Source organism: Trachemys scripta, chromosome 4 (genome assembly GCF_013100865.1).
Source record: "Trachemys scripta elegans isolate TJP31775 chromosome 4, CAS_Tse_1.0, whole genome shotgun sequence".
Classification (NCBI taxonomy): Eukaryota; Metazoa; Chordata; order Testudines; family Emydidae; genus Trachemys; species Trachemys scripta.
Window position 1 is genome coordinate 52,651,954 of NC_048301.1, and position 16,402 is coordinate 52,668,355.

A 16,402-nucleotide genomic window follows, 5' to 3' on the forward strand; every position below is an offset into this window, starting at 1 on the left:
AGCAATGAACTGAGAGATAAAATAAAATAGAACTGGGACTGGATTATCTCTATTCTTAATACCAAGGGTCAATTAACTGTATCATTTACATGAAGAAAGTTCTGTTCTCCTGCACAGTCCCTAGATGTCTATTATACTCTCATCAGAACATCATATCAGCTATTAGAAACATTTGTCTACAATTTTAGACTTACTTAGAAGTTATTTCATTATTAAAAGATTGATTTGACCCATTTTTGGACAGTTCTATTGATGACCAAAGATCCTAACCCTAACCTCAATAGAGCTTCCCTGCTTATAGTTTTCATTTCATGTACCAACCCACTCTTTATTTGATCTATCTGGTGCTAGGAAGCCTTGTTTCTAATGCTGTTTTTCTTCTTGAAACATGTATGCTGAAGCTATTCATTTGCATGAGGAGTTCTCTTTTTCAACAGCAGTATGTCTTAGTGTCCTTGGAGAGAAGGGCCCTATTCAGCATTCAGCAGAGGAGCTTGAACTGCCTGAATCTGTCTCATTATATAGGCCATGTGCAATAAGCCACGGTACCTAACAGCTGCTGGTGATAGGATTAAGGGAGAAATATTTAATTTCATGCAAAAGCACGTGTGCCATGATTTCTGCAGTAGCTTCTACCTGATCCCTAGGGTGCAGGCTAGATATATGGCATAACAGAGAAATTATTTAATTGTGTCAAGAAAGTGAGGTGATGTTTGTTTAAAGTAAAAAATTAGTTTTGCAGTAAAATTGATTAGTTGATGGTTACTTGACTATCACAGAGGCTGTTGGATACAAAGACAAAATTGCTTTGTTAAATCTTGTGGGAGGGAGAGAAATTCCTCTGAGACCAGAGAAAATACATGCAATGTAAATTTGGATTAGTCTTTCTGGTTTGTAAATCAATAAAACAGGAATGTGTGCAGAATAAACTAGATCATCTATCAAAACGGGTTTGTATTCCTATTTCTACCCCCCTCAGAAACATGTGTCTTTAGCATTCCAGTGCATAAAAGCCTCCTAGACAAAATAACAGAAATGGAGTGTAGCTCAGTGCAGATGTATTGCCAATGACAAAAACAAGTGAAGATGAGACTCTCACAAGCTGCTTCCCAGAATCTCTAAACTAGATCATTCTAAAATTCCCAGGTGACAACTAGTGTATATGAAGATAAATCTTCTCTATCTAGAGTAATGAAGACTGTACTTTATGCAGAATACTAATAAAGGACATAAGGAAGGAGGTATATCTTAGCAGATTTGAAAAGAGGCAGGGCAAAAAACAAACGCAGGTAAGAAAACATAATTATGTTCAAAACCTAAAGTATCCAGAAAGCTTGCTTCCCATTATCAGTAATCAGATCAGGTGTCTCAGACGCAACACAGTGAGAAAATGTTAATTTAGTTGTGTCATTGAATGAGTGGATCTATAATGTTTTAACATCCAGAAGTGTTATGTGGTGAATTTAATTAGATTACTTTCATTATTTTTTCAGAAATCCTTTCATCTGCTGAAACCATTCAAATAATTATTGCATTTTACCCCTTGATGCACAGAGTATGTGGTTGATTACCTACCCCAGCACCACACCAGTGATAGAGTGAACTGTGTAACCAGGGGAAAGAAACAGGTTTAAGGACAAGGGGAACAGCAGTGCCACATTGATGTACTGGAGAACACTTGTCAGAAACACATCTTGCTACTTCTGAATCTTTGGAAAGTGAGGAGTCTGCATGGACATAGCTTCCTGAACTCCACTGAGTGTGCAATGTACTATTAGGGTGACCAGATAGCAAGTGTAAAAAATCGCGATAGGAGGTGGGGGTAAGAGGTGCCTATATAAGAAAAAGCCCCCAAAATTGGGGCTGTCCCTATAAAATCTGGACAGCTGGTCACCCTATGTACACTCAACAGAAAATCATTCACTTGGCTCGAAGAATGCATACAGTTTTTTCACGAAGATTCACCTATACAAAGGCCTAGACTAAGATCCTATTCTGTGACAATGAAGAGTGAGTGAGTGTGACAATGAGGCTATTACGAAGTAAAGGCCCACCTGGGGGGCTGAATGACTCATGGGATTGGAAACTTGCTAGGGCGTCATTCACGGCTAAATCACTGGTTTGAATCCAACTAATTTCATATGGACAAAATGTTGTTACCAACTGAAGTTGTCAGTTGCCTATGTGAAATGAGCTGTTACTTTAAATCCATCTCCTAATGTCAAAGTTGCCCTCACCACACCTTTGCAACTTGCTAGCAAGGGGGCCCTTGGAATACTGCATTACTACCTAAGTCCTGGAGATAGTCCCTCCAGGTCACAGGTTTGGAACACAAGTTACACATTTTAGGGGGAAACACAATACTTATGAAGGCAACGTGGATCAGTGGACAGAGAGATGGACTTGGAATCAGGAGACCTGGATTCTTTACATTGCTTTGTGCAACTTATCTGCTGTGAAGTACTTCATTTTGGTGCCTCAGTTTCCCCAGCTGTAAAAATAAGGACAATGACTTACTTTCCTTGGTAAAGCACTCGGAGACCTATGAGTGAAAAACACCATCAAAGAGCTAAGTATCATTATTATGCAGTATACATTATGTCCTGTAGCTAAATAGGGGAACTTTGGTTTCAACTGCTGTCAAACCATTGCCTTTTTATATGCTCTAACTTTGCTTATGGTTCTTTTCAAAATGCAGTCACTACAGTGGATAAAGAAAAAGAGGGGAGGAAATGCATACATACGTGAAAAGACAGCAAATATAAATGTTAAGCTGGATGGAGGATGGGGAAAGATAGAGAACCCTTCACTACTGAAGCACAGATTATAAATTAGTCCTATTATGCTGCAGAAAAGAATGATATGGTGGAAATCATTTTTGCCAGAAATAAAAGCATAGGCAAGTAAAATTTTATACTTTCCATCACCCCCATGGTTGAGGACTGCAAAGGAGTGGAGTCGTTTTGCATGCTCCTTTGAAATTGTGTTTTTTTAAATCCTAGCTCAGGCTTAAAGCCTTTATTCAAATACAATTCCAAACGCCCATAAAGACATACTGTTAAAACAGCCCAAAATGGTGATTTTATTTACTGTTTGATCACCTCCCATGTAACTGCTGATTTCTTTCTAACCATTATAACTGTAGCTGCCTACATTCAAAGTGGTTCCCCAAGGACACCAAAGAAAGCCTGTAAATCCAAAGGCAACAGTGTGAAATGAAATATAAGATTGCCCTTTTATGTACTGCAGACAGATATACAAAATTTATTCTTTAAGGTGTCAATTAAATAAGCAGCTAGAACTTTTTCTTAGTGACTAAATAACATCCTTAGACTGGTTAGTGTATGGTGACACAGCTAAGGTCACAGTGGTAAAATAACAGCGACTAACAACTGATTGTGGGTTATTTGATTACCAAGTAAGCCACATATTTTGTACTTTCTTTGTGAATGAAACAGTTTGCAATGCCAGTTTATAAAACTTGAGTAAGAAATGAAATGTGCCATTATTAGTTAACACTTTTGCAGAGAAAGCAGAAACAGTTCAGCCTGCACATATGACTTAATGCTTACATAGGTCTCTTTTTGTCCTCTCTTCCCTGCTTTATCCATTTCTATACAGGGGTGAAAGTAACATTAAATCCCTATCGGTATGGGGGTCGGGCCTCGGGCAGAAGGGGCGGAACTGGGGGTCAGCGTCCCCCAGTCAGCCCATCCGCGCTGCCTGGCCCACGCCACCCGGGGCTCCGACAGAGATTTAAAGGGCCGGCCCCAGGGCAGCTTCCCCTTTTATGCCCCCCCCCATCGGTGGCGATAGTTAAAGCGCTGCCATGGCTGTGTACGGGCCAGTACCAGCAGCCACTTTTTACCAATATGCATACCGGCCGTACCGGTCCACTTTCACCTCTGCCTCTATAATAGAGCAAATCTCTTTTTGAGATTACTAAATAATCTAAGTAGTGGTAGATTATTAATTATTATTATTATTAAATGTTTATATTACAGTCATGCCTAGAGTTCCAATCGAGATTAAGGTCCTGTTGTGTTGGGTGTACAAGCATGCATCACCAGATCACCAGACAGTTCCTGCTTCAAAGTGCTTTGTCCTATTAACAAAAGAAACAGTTTAAATAGCCCCAGAAAGTTTTTATTTAATTTAAATTAAGGGGACCTGATATTTAAACCTATTTGTATTGGAATTACACATGACTACTGAGTTACTGAGGGTACGTCTATACTTACCTCCGGGTTCGGCGATAAGCAATCGATCTTCTGGGATCGATTTATCGCATCTTGTCTAGACGCAATAAATCGATCCCAGAAGTGCTCGCCGTCGACACCAGTACTCCTGCTCCGCAAGAGGAGTACGCAGAGTTGACGGGGGAGCCTGCCTGCTGCGAGTGGACTCGCGGTAAGTACTTTGTATTTCAAACTAAGTTACTTCGACTTCAGCTACGTTATTCACGTAGCTGAAGTTGCATATCTTAGTTCGAACGAGGGGGTTAGTGTGGACCAGCCCTGAGAGTGCAAATGGCCACTTGAATGTCTAAGTGGTCATTTTTGTGAGCAACTTGAAAATCAGACTCCAATGGTCTGATTATCTAAGATGCTGACCACCTACAACATTGAAGTGTATGGGAGCTGTGGATTCAAACTTGCACCTCAGAAAATCAGACCATTAACATTTCTTTAAAATATTTTAAATGGTCAATATAAAACATACACATACATTTGCATTTGAATGGACGAATAATAGAAATGGAAGGAACCTTCAGAGGTCATCTAGTCCATTCCCCCCAGGCTGAGATAGCCTACCTAGGCCATTCCTGACAGATGTTTATCTAACCGATTCCTAAAACCCTCCAATTATGGGTATTCCACAACCTCCCTTGGAAGCCTATTCCAGTACTTAACTACCTTATTATTAGAAAGTTTTCCCTAATAGCTAACCAAACTCTCCCTTGCTTCAGATGACACTAATTATTTCTTGTCCTACCTTCATTGGACATATAGAACAATAATCACCATCCTCTTAGTAACAGCATTTAATCTGTTATTGGGTCCGTTCTCCCCACTCCATCTTCTTTTCTCAAGAATACAATTCCATTTGGAGTCAGAGACAAGAAAGAGCAGAACTTACAGTGTATGTCCTATCCTGAAAATAATTATACATTGTTCTCCAGCAGTATTTTAGCTGGCAGAAACGTAATGATCCTACGTCATGTAATACAGTGTTTCTCAAACTGGGCTTGCCGCTTGTATAGGGAAAGCCCCTGGCGGGCCGGGCCGGTTTGTTTACCTGCTCCATCCACAGGTTCGGCCAATTGCGGCTCCCACTGGCTGCGGTTCGCTGCTCCAGGCCAATGGGAGCTGCTGGAAGCAGCACGGGCCGAGGGACTTACTGGCCATCGCTTCCAGCAGCCCCCATTGGCCTGCAGCGGCGAACCGTAGCCAGTGGGAGCCACGATCGGCCGGACCTGCAGACGGGGCAGGTAAACAAACCAGCCCGGCCCGCCAGAGGCTTTCCCTACACAAGCAGCGACCCCAGGTTGAGAAACACTGATGTAATATTTTCCAAGCAAAACAGACAAAACAGATACATACTAACGTTTAACAGACCTAAAAAGCACAGTACTTAGGAAGGCAGATGTAGACAAGGCACATGGTTAAGGATAGAAAATGTGACAGAAAACATACCAACTTTTATCTGTAGACAAGCACTTAAAGTGATATAACCTCCCTAGAGTAGATGTTGTACTTATAGCAGTATAAAGCACCAATATAGCTATTTCTTCATGGGAAGGTAAACAAGCTACACTTGTATAAGACAACTTTATACTGATATAACTGTGTCCACAGTAGGGGTTGTATTGGTATAACTATATCAGTAAAAAAATCACAGTCCCTAGCCAAAATAGTTACATTGGTACAAAAACTGTGTATACATCAAGCCTAAGTATCACTTGTAAATAGAATCAGGATTTATGTTTACTTTATGGTCCAGAGGTTACTTTATGATCACTTAAACATGTGCCTAACTATAAACCAGCTTCAACAACATAGTACACGCATGCAGCAATTGTTTAAACAATGTTGTCATCTAACATTCATATTTAAAGAACTCATAGCAATGAATCGAAATTGCACCCCAGTAGAATGCAGACTTTGGTATACTACCCATAGTAATGTTACAATCAGTAACTGATCCAATTCATTCTCAATGGCTCCGTAAGAGTTTATTTCAGAATGTGCTGTTCTATATGGTGGGGCCCATTTTTTCCAAAGACTGCATATCTGAAATATGTGCAGTTTTAATTAAACCAAATGTAAAAAACTTCTTTTTGATTTAGAATTGTTTGGAAGCCTGCACTACTTACAAAGTATATGAAGAATGAATTTATAGAGAACAGGGAATACAGGATACAACAAAAAATCCACATATTAGAGGGAAAACTTCAACTCACCCTACACACTTAATTGAATGGAAATAATCCAAATTAGAAGTTAAAAACATAGCAGTTTTGTCCTGATATTGCTTTTCTTTGCATTCTCTGAGTTTTTCTCTCTTTTCCAAATTTTAAAGAATTATTCTGAGCCTCTTGTTGTCTGCTCAATATAACAACAACCACATCAGTGCCTTGAACAACATCTCATGAGGATTTTAATATATCAAGGATTTGAAATGAGTAAGGTGTTGAATGCAAATCATTTGCTGTTCTAAATTATTTCACGAAATTTGAAAACTTCATAGACCTTTTATTTTTTTCTTGAAAGCATCCCTAGCATATATTCTTGGCTTGGATGAGCATGCAAGGGGGAGAGGAAAGGGTACAAAATGTGTGAACTCACTTCAACACATGTATCCCTGCCAGAGCCTAGCTATAGTATGGCTGGGGAACGCAGCCACTGTTTTTGCTATCTCTGTTAGTGGCACTAGTTGCCCCAAAGGATCATAGTCTGGTCTATTCTCTGAACTGGCATACCACAGAAGGAGCACATGTTGTATCAGTTTAAAGGATGGCAGGGCGGCCAGTGCAGCATGGGCCCAGAGCATCCCGCTGTCAGTGCAGGGCTCTGGCTTTAAGACAGTCTAGCCCTTGGGATTTAACATTTGCACAGCAGCACTATGTACAGTTCTTTTGCTAAGATAAAGTTGTTTTGCTGATCCTCAGTGATCTATTCAGTATCTGCCTCTTTCATCCAGGCTCAGAGCTGAAAGGGACATCAGTTATTAGGTGCAAAACACTCTGGAACCTGAAAGGGAAAAGAAGAGGGCCAAGGTGAAGGTAAAGTAATATTTCTCTGCACCAGTAACTGTAATAAAATTTTCCTTTTGACTTTCCAGCTGCATATTACTGGCTGGTTCAAAGCTTCAACTAATGCTTAAAAGGAGGAGACTGTTGACTAATTTGCAACAATAAAAATATATTCCTAATGAACCTTGAAATGAGCCTTCTCACTGGAAACTGTTCCTATACCTAAAAAGATGTCCCTATAGTTCACACACCACTGCTTATGTTATATGGAACATAAACCAATGAAATCACTGAATAATTGATGCTGGAAGAGACCTACAGTAAATGGATTTCCAAAATGAGATTGTAGCATTGATTTTAATCATAATATCTCAATGAGGCTATTATTGCATTGTGGGCTTTAAGATATACCACTGCATGCTGTATGTATGTCACTCTTCATCATAGGCAAAGTCATGAGGTCCTTTCTCAAGCAGAGCACTGGCCCTGATCCACTACTGCCTTACTCCAGTTTTATGCAGGTGTAAATTCATTGATTTCAAATAACAAAAACTTTGAGTATGGATGAAAGAGACAGATACTGGATAGATCACTGTGCATGAGCAAAACAACCTTATTTTAGCAAAAGCCTTAGGATTAGATTGTATCTTAAAGGCATAGCAGGCAAGGTACATAGACATTGACAACAAAGAGGTATATAAGGCATTGGCAGGGGAAATGTACATAAGGTTATACTGAGTGGCAGCTCTGACACACTTTAAATAGGTCCCTTCTATGCCTGACCAGTCCTTCTGGTTTGTGCAGAGGAGAAGCTGGGCCCTCCCTTACCTCATCCCTTTCACATGGCTTCAGTGCAATTACACCAGCCTAAAAATGAGGTTAGACAGTAGTCTGTCAGGCCTATTGAATTTGCCTGGCTTGGTCTGAATTAGGACCTCAACATTCAATCCTATAGGCATAAAAGAAGTTTCAGTTTATCTACCAATAGTAAACATCTTCCTTCAATGAATCAACACTATGCAATATGTCTAGACAGGTTCTAGACTCCATTCCCATTTGTGTCACTCTAGCACTGCACAGGGGGCATAGACCTGGCCTAAACAGCCAGTTGTGTATTCCCTTTATGTAGTGGAATCAGCAAGTGGTATCATACTGGCATAATTGCCTCTGTGTCACCCAGTCATGGCTCCTAGAGTAGGAGCGTTCTGCAGTGGGGGGGCATGGCTCAAGTTAAGACCTCTGCCATGATAGATGCCAAAACACTGATCATACCCTTTTGCTCAAGAAGCCTGAAATTAATATATAGGTAAGAAAAACTGTCGCCTTTGAGGAACATGGACCCAGTTTAGCATTTTGCAAGTTGCCTGTTTGTTTATTGTTTTGTAGAGTACCTATTGCCTTTGCATCCACGCACCGCAGTAAAATTTGGAGATTTCCTTTTGGAGTTGTTTTGTATGCCACCAGCATCCCCGTGGCTTCTGCATCCAGTCATGGCTGGAGATTAAGCTATCATTACAAAATGTGCAGAGGGAGAACAGTTAGACAATCCTAGAGAGCAGCATATTGCCAAAACAAAGGGATTTGGAATCTATAGTAAATGATTCTCTATAGCTGTTTTTAATGCAAAAAACAGATTTGTTTTCAAATTTCCCTCTGGAACAGCAGTGGCCAAACCTTTTGGATAGGGCTACACAATGAGTATAAACTGAGGCCCTGGCTTTCAAAAGTCCCTGAGCTACTCTTTTCCAACCTGACAGCTTGAAGGCTTTTTGTAAGCTTTTAGGCTTAGTTTTTGCTCATTGTGGGTCTTACACCACAATCCCTTTGGTGGTAAACACTGTGATGTTTCTGCTTTGTCCTGGGCCTGCATCCAGTTTTATTCCCAGCTATCTAATGTGCTTCAAGCTGACTTGGAGGGACCATTTCTGGGGTCCAGAGTGCAGCTTGGTTTCCATGCTTATGCAGTCTTTTGTCTTACCACTATCACAAACTACCTTGGTCTTGAAACTCCCACTAAAGGTACTAAATTTAATGCTGGTTTTTGTGATGTGACCAGCTTTCAATTAGGAACTGTGAATCTAAAAAAAGACAAATAATAATAAACAACTAGTAAATTTCAGCTAACTCGGATCTTCCACTCATTTAAAAAAGGTTACCATTAACTCTGGCTTGAATAGAGACTCGGAATGGCTGAGTCATTACACTATTTGAATCTATTTCCTTATGATAACTATCCTTAACCTCTTGTCAACTGTCTGTAATTGACATCTTGATTATTACTACAAAAGTTTTTTTCCTGCTGATAATAGGTCATCTTAATTAATTAGCCTCTTAAAGCTGGTATGGCATCTTCTCTGTATGTATATATATATATACTCTTATTATATGTTCCATTCTATGCTTCCGATGAAGTGGGCTGTAGCCCATGAAAGCTTATGCTCAAATAAATTTGTTAGTCTCTAAGGTGCCACAAGTATTCCTGTTCTTTTTATAGAAAGTATTTGGTTCAAGCACAAGTTATTGGGCAAGATACAAAAATCACTGGTTGACATTTTGGGGCCTGTGTTATGCAGACTAGAAGGTCATAAAGGCAATAACATTTGGCCACTACCAATCTAGTCATACCGAACAAGGAAACTTGAAATAAAAGGCTCCATATCCCATTACAAATCTAAGTAATCTAGCACAGCCGAAAGCTTGTATTGAAATAAACCGTCAGTTATTACGAGTAACAATAAGCCTGTCCCCTCTAACAAAGGTCAAGTAATAAGCCTTCAGTTTCTTGCCTTGGTCTACCTTCCTTCTCTTAATATACCTCTCTCTCTCTCTCTCTCTCTCTCACACACACACACACACACACACACACACACACACACACAATTGGTAGAGTTCCTTCTCATTCCCTCACAAACAGTCTGTCTGGTGATGATGTTGGTGTGACGTTTTGGGGATCTCCCAAACCACTAAGGGGTTAGCTTGTCCACAAGCACAAAGTCTCACCCTGGCTCTCTCCCGTCTACTGACTCCTTGCAGGATGACACCAACAGCCCTTCCAGCCCCAAGTCTCCTCAAATCTGTCCGCGAATTCTTAATTTTATCAGACACTCGGATTTTCCCCGCTCTTGTTCCTCACCCCTGAAGGCATGAAATCAGACCCCCAGTTGTCAGTTATCAGTTCACATTGGAGCACACACCCTCCACACAGTTTGCACACCAGAGACCTGTTTAGGGTAAAAATGAACAAAAAGAGTATTCAATAGGAAAAACAGAGATTCAAAGATGAAATATTAAGGAAGAGCAAACATAGACAAATTACGCAGAAAATAAACATAAAGGCACAGCTCAGGCTTTTACACTTCTATATTTGATAAAATTCTAATACAAGCTACCTATTGCCTTTGCACAGTTTCCCAGCATGCTGCATAACTGTAGGGGTGGATCCAGCTTCTCACTCAAAGTTTCCTGCCTAAAGGATGGCCCTCAGTTTTTGGATGAACATTTTCATTTCAAGCCTCCTTTTGTAAAGGCTTTTTATCCTTTTTTTTCCTTTGATTTTTTTTTAAGTCTCCTGACATGGTGTCTCGTGGTTATTCAGAGTGGGGGAATAATCCACAGTTTGTCTCAATGTCTTTCCATTAACTTTAATGGTCCATCATTGTTCTTTCCTAGGCTGGACAATGGATAGGTACTTGAAGCTGGTTTCATGTAAACAACTTTGGGAAGTTGTTTGGGAAGTTTGGTTTGGGAAGTTCCCCTCCCAGACTGACTGGTCCCCACCCTCCTGTGCAGTGGAACTGAAGTTTGTGAGCACAGTTTTCTATACATACAAATACATAAATTCATAACCTTGGTCTGTATATATATATCTCATAATGACTATCAAATTCAGAACATTACAAACATTACAAGCTATCACAAAAAAAAATCTTTTCTCAGTATTTGGATAATACAATGACATAGTATACAATCAGTTGATTTAACCATTTATGTTTGCGTTTTAAACCTTCTGTTCTCCCCTTGGGGTGTCTGACTGTAACAGTTGGGAACAAAGAGCATTCACCATCACTTCCCCAAATCCAAGTAGAATGGTCTTCATTCTTGGCTGACTGGCTGACAGTCAGTCATAGTGAGACTGAAAGAGATCACTTGACTAAGTCCCATCTTACTTACTGTCCTACTATGCAGTGGGGTCTTTGTAAAATTGGAGCAGGATTCTTCTTCAGTTGTTCCAAAGTCTTTTTAGATGGTCTGGAGGGGTCATCACTTTACGCAGTGCACTTAAGTTCAGTTCAGACATCCCATATCTTTGGTTTAGACCAAGACGATGGTGTTATGCTCTCATTCTGAACTTTATCCTTTATTTCATTACCTGTGAAATCCCATCACAGGCTTGAAAGGGTTTAGATATGGTTATTCACAATTATTATACCTGTACCATAATGAATTAGTTGCTTCTCAGACAGAAAGGCAGGAATAAGAGGCATGAGGTGATATCTTGGACATCTGGAGAGAGCTCAATCTGAGGGGAAGAACCATAAGGAGCAGAGAGATTTCTTTCAAGGAGTCTGAGCCAAAGATTGCAGGAGAACAGATACCTGAGGAATACTCAGTTTGAGGGGCCAATGCTCAATACCAGAGCTGGAGAGAGGACTCCAGAGTAGCTGAGATAGACTAATGAAGAGAGAGCTCAGAGGGAGGGCTGATTGGTTGAGACACTTTGGATGTTGGAGTGAACTTGTGTTACTCCAAAATATGTTGGACCTAGACCCTTCTTGGAGAACTGAATCATTCACAAGGGCACATAGCCTACAGGGGGTGCTAGAGTGGAAGAATCCCTGCACTGCTGTGTCCTGGCAGGAGCGGGTGCCCTGGAAGTGTGCTCCATGACAATTCCTATGGCTCTAATCTTTCTCAGACATTTCCTAACAAGGATTTATTTAAAAATACTTTGTATGCTCATTCTCTATTCTAAGTTTTCTGGGCATATTGAGGTTGCCAATGAAGAGAGTTAGCCTATCATTTGAGTGGCATAAATCTCATGAGCTTTGAAACAGTTTGCTTGCCAGAATAGTTTGCTTGGTTAATTCTTCCCTGCAACCCCCCTTCCAGGGCAGACACTGCACAGAATATTGAGCATTTTCTCACTTTTTCTTGCTGCTGGTCTTTCATGCCTCTCTTGTTCTTGCCTTAATCACCTCTTTGGTTCAGAGGCAAGGGTGTATTTTGAGATCAAGTTTCTACACAAGTCTCTCATGAGTCCTCCACTCAGTAAATAAGAGGGAGGATTTTGTCTATCCTTCCTGTTTTGGATTTTTAACATGAAAACCATTCTCATCTAGCTCCACAGGTGAATTGACATTTCTTTACAAAAGGGAAAAAGAGTCTTATGTGAAAACTGCATGCATATACATTCTGTGCAAAAATAGTATAACCTTTTCTCTTTGAATAGTGTCTTAAGAATGCTACCAGGAAGACAATTAATGTGAAAAATGAATGTTTTATACACTAAGAAATGAGAGACTTTTTGAATATCAGCCTCATTAAATTCTCATTATTTACAGATGAAGCAGTTTGAATTACCCTTGTGATTTTTTTTTTTTTTTTTTTTTTTTTTTTTGCTTTTCTGTTTCTTCCATTATTCTTATCAGCAGCATTTTTGTCATTTTAAGTGCTCAAATTATACTAAGTATTTAATTATTTTGACAGCTCATAGCAAAATATATGTGTTGAATGGGAAGCAAGTTGAATAATATGAACCATTACCTAGGCAGCAGCAGGAAAAGCATCACAACTAAAGAAAATCCAGTAAAAGGGGGGAAAGGAGAATTTTAGGGAAATTGCTATAGAGAGTTTAGCCAATCTCTCATATACAGTGGGATACATTATAAGCCAAATCAATGACAAAAAATGTTGTATAGTATTTCTGAGTAAGAGAGTAGAGAAAGGAAAAAATAAAGGTTGCTCTCATTGTTTTTCACTGATGTGAGGTTTGAGTGCCATAAAAGAAAAATACAAAACTCAAGAGTCTTTTTCTGAAGAAATGCACTGTGTAATAGCAATAGCCACTTTCAGAGCCTAAAAGGGATTGATGGCTAAAATTGATGCCAGGTTTTATAAGATCAAAAAATAAGATAAAACATTTCCCAGGAGTGATCCCACCCTCGTGTCCCAGACTTTACCACCAATTTTTAATTCTAGTGACTTTTTTCTTTCTGGAGTCACATTCTGTGGAATTGTTTTTAACCTAATCATTTCAGAACAATGTTAGAGTCTGATCCAAAGCCACTGAAGCCAATGAGAGCATTTTGGGTTTGGATCAGGCTTTAAGTGCAAGTGATTTGTCTATTGTCTAACATATTTGTCTATTGTCACTGTCCTAGCAAAGTAAACAAACTGCATTCTGCAACTAGTAAAAAGGAAGATTCTGATCTTTCAGTGGCTAGCAGATCTTTGACCCACATAGGATCCCACTGACATCAATAAGACTAACTTTTAAAACTTCCTTTTCATAATAAAATAATGTTCTTTATCTGTTATCTTAATTTTAAATCTGTTTCCCTTAACACTGGGACCAATATTTATTCAGTAAAGCTCTCCATGCAATCACATATTCATGCTCCGTATTTTATGTATATATTGTGTAGCAGTAAAAAATAACGAACCCATTGAGACACCACAATAAACCAAGACTATACTCCATAAATGGAAAATATGTAATAGACATTTGAAATATAGGAATACAAATATAATTAGCAAAAGTAGCTTGAACAATTAATGCTATCCATAATTACAATATGCAAACAAAGAAACCATGAGGGAACAATTGCACAATAATGAGTTTTTAGGTACTGATTGGAAATTCTTATCTGAAGTAGTGAGAATGCAGCTATCATAAATAAAATGAGTTACATAGCAGGGGAGGAATTGTCTAATGACTTTAGAAATGCTTGCATTATTAAGTGAACACACACATACAAAACACCACCAAAAGTAACATTAAGGGCCAGAGTCTGATTTCAGTTACACTGGTGTACATTTTTATTGTTCTTACGATTTATTACTTGTTTCCGCTAATACAAAAAATGTGCCCTAATAATCTACATAAGGCTATATTTATGCTACAAGCTAGACTTGTGATTCGAAGCTCATGTATACATATTCAAACTAGCTCAATAAGAGCTAGCATGAGTGGCGGTGTCACAACTTAGCCATGCCATGTACAAACCCCCATGAACCCTGTCAGTATATACTTGGCAGAGGCTTAGCCATGTCACCACTGCCTGTGCCACCACAGCAATACTACTGTTACACACATAAAGGATGTGAGTTGGGAATCACACCCTCTAGCTTGTAGTGTAGACATAGCCTAATACAATGCAAATGAAGAGATGGCATAGTGGAAAGGGAAACACAAACAAGTAGGATAATCAGGTATCAATTGGCCACATCCTGATACTAAAAAGTGCTAATGCTATGATGTTTATTTGAGCCATGATTAACTTACTACATATTATGGAGGTAATCTTAAGTAAGGAGACTCAAATTATGAGTTTCACAGTGTGTTTAATGCAAATATTCAACCTCTTATGTATGAAAAATACAGCACAACATCTCCAAAAATGTAGTACTTCTTGAGTATAGAATGAATTTTATGAGAATATACAAGTAAATATGTTAATTAGTTTAGGAGTTAAAATTAATTTTAAATGGTCCTGTTAAGAAATGTAACATTTGGTTTCAGAGCTCTCTGTTATACTTCATGAACTCACTAATGGAATAACAACACAACTTCCCATATAATTAACATTTGAACTCTTATCTATATGCTACATTTGAAGGAAGTATTTTAGGATTAATGGTCACTTCTCTTTCCCTGGCCCCCAAATTCTTCATAGCTGTAAGTTACCTCTTCAGCGGAAGCTGAATAATGCTGTTTTACCACAGAGAATTCCAGGGAGAACTGTCCTTTCAAAATGGCTGTCAACTCCACCCATAGTTCCATAGTTCTCTGGGGGACTGAGGCCAACCCGTTAATAAAAAATCTACCTCCTCATAGGAAAAATCACAAACAAAAACCAATTTAAGCAGATAAATTGTTTGCAACGAATAAATTGACCACCTGCAATATTGACACTATAATAATTTCTAGTCATTGTGGCCCATCCTGCCAATGAGCATGTGTTAGAGTCTCCAAATTGGCATTTATACTATAAATGAGCAGTTAATATTTGTGTCAGTAATCCATAGATTATACAACAGATGTCTGTTTCTATAACAACAGTCTCTACATCTACTCTGTCCATCTCCTATGCATATAATGCTTCCCGATATGGTCTGCAAGTCCACCAACTTCTCTTCATTAGGCTCTGGTCCTATAATATGTACATGCTCAATGTTGCCCCATGAATAGTCCTAAACCAATGCATAAAGTTGAACACGTGTGTTTGCAGGATTAATCCTAAAATTTCTCCTGAAGATCTTCCTCTACAACAATGTCTACAACACAAGTAACACTGGTCTACAATTTTTGAGAAGTCGTCTGCTTCAGAGATAAAATGTGCTATTTATTAGGTATTTTGATGTGCTGAATTCAAATATGACAATTAAAACAACTGATTGGCTACTGTTTCTAAGATATTTAAGTTTTTACATTTTATGTCTATGTATATTGTGTAGATAATAGAGTTTTAATCATAAATTGTAAACCTAGGTCTTTTCATGTGTTTATGGTTGCTTTACATGATAATATTTCACCTGTTCTGTTTATGTAACACTTTAAAAATCAGCAAAAGGGTTATATAAATAAAATTTATTATGAAACAAAAGGCAAAAAACTATTATGTACATAGTTTGGTCCTATTCAGTGTCTACTTGGCGCTTCTTGGCTTGTCTCTTGTATTCATTAAATGGAGCATCTCTTGTCACTGTCGAGCAATAGTCTGCAAGCATTGATGGGCTCCATTTGCCCTGATAGCGTTTCTCCATTGTTGCAATGTGCTGGTGAAATCTCTCGCCGTGCTCGTCGCTCACTGCTCTGCAGTTCGGTGGAAAAAAATCTAGATAAGAGTGCAAAAACTGTATCTTTAGTGACATGTTGCAACCAAGGTTTTTGTATGCCTTGAGGAGGTTTTCCCACCAATAACCTGT